The 5,015-nt window shown below is 50.8% G+C and overlaps 1 pseudogene; it reads left to right on the forward strand.

The window, feature by feature from the left end:
- The first annotated feature begins 1,042 nt into the window (after window positions 1–1,042).
- LOC144825578 (28S ribosomal RNA) lies at window positions 1,043–2,329 on the forward strand (annotated as a pseudogene).
- The last annotated feature ends 2,686 nt before the right edge of the window (window positions 2,330–5,015 follow it).

The raw sequence follows: 5,015 nt of genomic DNA on the forward strand, positions 1-5,015 counted from the left end.
TCCCCTCGGCCATCTGGTCGCACGCAATGCTTTCCAATGTGGTGACAAGATGGCCGGGCTTCCCTGGAAGTCCCGATGAGGGGTCATTTGCCTCCCCGATCCCAACAACGGCTCCAGGAGGTTGGGGGCCTCTGCGTCCTGGGTCCCCTTCTTCACTCGGTGTGCGCGGGTTCCCAGAAAGAGGGGTAGCCTTCCTCCGGATTACTAGTGTATGCCGGGACACCCCTCCCAGGCTGGCGGTTCACTGCCGGTGACCGGATGGGCCATGCTCAGACAACACCTCTCCTCTCTACAGGGGCTCCGGCGTGGCAAAGTGCCTGGGACGGGCTCCATGGGTCCCGGGTAGTCCTCCCCCGGGCGTCCGGGCACGAGAGCTCCGGTGTTCCTTCCCCGGGCTTGAGACCCAGCCGCGGCCCACGAGCCAATGGGAACTGGAGCCCCTGAGCCCTGCGTGGGCAGGTGGGAACCCTACCATCAAGGCTCGAAGCGGGTAGCTGGGAGTCCTTTTGGTCCCGGCCATCTGGTCGCACCTTTCCCCTCGGCCATCTGGTTGCCCGCAATGCTTTCCAATGGGGCGACCAGATGGCTGGGCTTCCCTGGAAGTTGCAATGAGGGGCCATTCACCTCCCCGATCCCAGCGAGGGCTCCAGGAGGTCGGGCGCTTTCGCGCGCTGGGTCCCATCCGTCACTCGGTGCGCGTGGTTTCCCAGAAAGAGGGGTAGCCTTCCTCCGGATTACTAGGGGCAGGGTATGCTGGGACACACCTCCCGGGCTGGCGCTTCTCTGTCAGTGACCAGATGGTCTATGCTCGGACAACACCTCTCCCCTGTTCCGGGGCACTGGTGCACGGTGTGGCAAATTGGCCGGGACAGGCTCCATGGGACCCAGGAAGTCCTCCTCCGGGCGTCTAGGCCCGAGAGCTCCGGTGGTCCTTCCCCGGGCTTGAGGCCCAGCCGGGGTCCCCTAGCCCCCAGGAAGCGGAGCCCCCGAACCCCTCCTTCATGGGCAGGTGGGAACCCTACCACGAAGGCTCGAGGCGGGCAGCTGGGAGTCCTTTCGGGCCCAGCCATCAGGTCGCACCTTTCCCATCGGTCATCTGGTAGCATGCAATGCTTTCCAATGGGGTGCTGAGTTTGCTCAGGCAGACCTCTGTGAGGTCCGGCGATGTCGGGGAGGTGGAGCATGAGCATGCGTGATAGGACCCGAAAGATGGTGAACTATGCCTGGGCAGGGCGAAGCCAGCGTAAACTCTGGTGGCAGACCGTAGCAGTCCTGACGTGCAAATCGGTCATCCGACCTGGGTATAGGGGTGAAATAGTAATCAAACCATCTAGTAGCTGGTTCCCTCCGAAGTTTCCCTCAGGATAGCTGGTGCTCGGAGCCCCCAGTTTTATCTGGTAAAGTGAATGATTAGAGGTCTCTTGGGGCCGAAACCATCTCAACCTATTTTCAAACTTTAAATGGGTAAGAAGCCCGGCTCGCTGGCATGAAGCCAGGCATGGAATGCGAGTGCCGAGTGGGCAACTTTTGGTAGGAAGAACTGGCGCTGCGGGATGAACCGAACGCTGGGTTAAGGCGCCCGATGCCGGCGCTCATCAGGCCCCAGAAAAGGTGTTGGTTGATATAGACAGCAGGACGGTGGCCATGGAAGTCAGAATCCGCTAAGGAGTGTGTAACAACTCACCTGCCGATTCAACTAGCCCTGAAAATGGATGGTGCTGGAGCGTCGGGCCCAAACCCGACTGTCGCTGGCGCTGAGAGCCACAGGGGCTAAGCCCCGGCGAGTAGGAGGGCCGCTGCGGCTAGCTCTGAAGCTCGGGGCAGGAGCCCGGGTAGAGCCACCACAGGTGCAGATCTTGGTGGTAGTAGCAAATATTCAAACAAGAACTTTGAAGGCCGAAGTGGAGAAGGGTTCCATGTGAACAGCGGTGGAACATGGGTCAGTCGGTACTAAAAGATGGGCGAGCGCTGTTCGGAAGGGACGGGCGATGGCCTCCGTTGCCCTCGTTGATCAAAAGGGAGTCGGGTTCAGATCACCAAACCCGTAGTGGCAGAGACGGGCACCCTCACGGCGTCCAGTGTGGTAACGCAAACGATCACAGAGAAGCTGGCGGGAGCCCCGGGTAGAGTTATCTTTTATTTGTGAAGGGCAGGGTGCTCTGGAATGGGTTCGCCCCGAGAGAGGGGTCTGAGCCTTGGAAAGCGTTGCGGTTCCGGCAGCATCTGGTGAGCTCTCGCTGGTCCTTGAAAATCCGGGGGAGATGGTGTAAACTCGTGCCGGGCCGTACCCATATCCGCAGCAGGTCTCCAAGGTGAACAGCCTCTGGCATGTTGGAACAATGTAGGTAAGGGAAGTCGGCAACTCAGATCCGTAACTTTGGGATAAGCATTGGCTCTATGGGCTCGGGCAGTCGGGCTGGGGAGAGAAGTGGGGCTGGGCGCGCCCCGTGGCTGTACTAGGCGCCTCCCTCCGGGGCAGCGGCACCTCTGGACGTGAGCCAGGCCCTTCCTGTGGATCTTCCCAGTTGCGGTGGTCGCCTCTTCCCGTGCCCCCTCCCCGGGAGCACGGGGTCGGCCTTCTGCCTCAGCCGGCACCTAGCAGCTGACTTAGAACTGGTGAGGACCAGGGGAATCTGACTGTTTAATTAAAACAAAGCATTGCGAAGGCCTGAGGTGGGTGTTTACTCAATGTGATTTCTGCCCAGTGCTCTGAATGTCAAAGTGAAGAAATTCAATGAAGCGCGGGTAAACAACGGGAGTAACTATGACTCGGTTGTAGTGGCCTTTACCTCCCAGTGGTCCCGCCAGTAACTGTATCTGTAGTGCTAGACTCTGCGTAGAGAAGTCAATAGAGACAGGACAAACAATGTTTTATCAAGGCAGCGAGCATTATAGTGAGAGAAATGGTGAAGCAAACAAACCCAATTCCAGTTGGGGTAGTTCCTGGAGAATAAAAACCCTGTTAAGATGGCGTAAGGAGGTGCTGTCTTCCCCAGAAAATCATTAACCTCCTCACCGAGTTTGACAAACCAGCACCCACTTCAAACAATGCAACAAGCAACAACGATTCAGATCATGATATAGGCCTTAGTTCACCCTCCGTTGCAGAGGAAGAAACATCAGTAGACCTCGGCAAATCCATCGAGGTTGTGGCCTCCTCAGCCAAGATCGACATAGGTACAACAAACTTTGAAAATCTTCCCGATGTGTACGAGGTCAGCAAAGATGTAATAACAAAGAAAAGAGACTACACAAAAAAAGTCACTTATTGGAAATACCCAAACGAAAAGTATAAATGTGACTTGTGTGGAGACATATTGGGAACTTTTAAAGAACTGAGAAAACATGTCTCCAACAAGCTCAAAAGGCTTCTATCTTAAAACGTACTGCTCAAAATGTGAAAAAGAAGCCGAATACCACATTATTGCATGCTATTATGCCAAATGTAAACAAAGACCTCAAAAATGAGAGCTGCCATTCCTGTGTAGCTTCTGTGACCTCAGATTTGGAACAAAGATTGTTGTTTCTCAACATGCTCGGCATGCGCATTCCAAGAACGCAAAATGAGGCTAGACTAGCAGCTCTAGCAAGCAGCAAACCGTCAAAATTATGGTCACAGGAAGAAATACTGCTACTAGCAGAATTGGAAAAAGTATATGAAAACAAGAGGAATATTAATGCGCTGATGGTCCCACGTTTTGACAATAAAAACAAATTGCAGAAAAAAGAAGAGATAGAAGAGATAAAAGCAAAAAATCGGCAAAAGATGTACTGCAAGCATCAAATGTTTCTGAAAATGACTCTTGCGATGAACCAGAGGTTACAGAGGAAGTAACAACAGAAAAGCGCAGAGATTTTATCAATCACAAACGTGTGCACAAAATCAAAAACTTTGATGAGCTGGAAGATAAAATCACAGAAATCGAGAAGTACACCCAAAACGTAGAGCAACACGATGCTGCTATGGATCTGATGGATTTGGTAGTGACTTATATCTCAGAAAACACCACTGATATAAGTCCTGTACCTGCAAGTGTACCAACAAAAGAACCAGCAAGTGAAATCAATAATGAGCCTATGAACTCTGCTCAAGATGAGCACCAGAATGCCTCAGTAGGGAACAAGATAAGAAAAATAGACAAGAAAAACGAAAGGCTTACTCGGACGCACAAGAAAAATTGTGCCAAAGGAAAGGGCAGCTACAAAGAATACCAGGCAATGTTTAAAACAGACAAAAAGAAAATTGGCAGGATTATCACTGATGGGGCAGAAGATGCCACTTGCCAAATCAGTGCTGATGAAATGTTTCAATACTACAAAAACATAATTGAGAAAGAAAACAAGAAAAACCCTAAATTCATGCAGATTGATCGGATACCAGAGGATTACGAAATTAGAAATGTATGTAAAGAAATAACACTGCTCGAATGCCTTCGATATAAAGAAAGCAGTGGGGCCTGATAAGATTGGTCTGAATGACTTGTATAAAGTGCAGAGCAGGCAACCAAGACTGCTGCCCAGAATTTTATTGTCTTGGTTGTTGATGAGAAAAGTACCAGAAAGTATCAAAAAGAACCAATCAATTTTGATACCCAAGAATGAACCGATTAGTGAACTTAAAAATATCAGTAATTGGCGTCCAGTTACCATCGGTACTGCATTCATGAAGTTATTCACAAAAATACTAACTAAAAGACTCTCATTTTTTGTTGAATTGAATACAAGACGAAAAGGCTTCATGAAGGTGAGAGGTTGTCTTGAGAATCTGACTCTCCTGCAAAATATCATAAAAAGGGCACGAAAAAACAGTCACTCATTAGCAGTAGTGTTCATAGATATAGCAAAAGCCTTCGACTCTGTCAGCCATGGTCACATTATACAAAGTTTTGCAAGCCACAGAGTCCCTTCATACATCAGAGACATAATAAAAGACTTGTACACTGACTCAACAACATTTTTCAAGGGAAAGAACAACGAAGCAACTCCTGAAATGCCAGTGAAATCTGGGGTTAAAC

Source organism: Lissotriton helveticus, chromosome 3_1 (assembly GCF_964261635.1).
Source record: "Lissotriton helveticus chromosome 3_1, aLisHel1.1, whole genome shotgun sequence".
In the NCBI taxonomy this organism is placed as follows: Eukaryota; Metazoa; Chordata; class Amphibia; order Caudata; family Salamandridae; genus Lissotriton; species Lissotriton helveticus.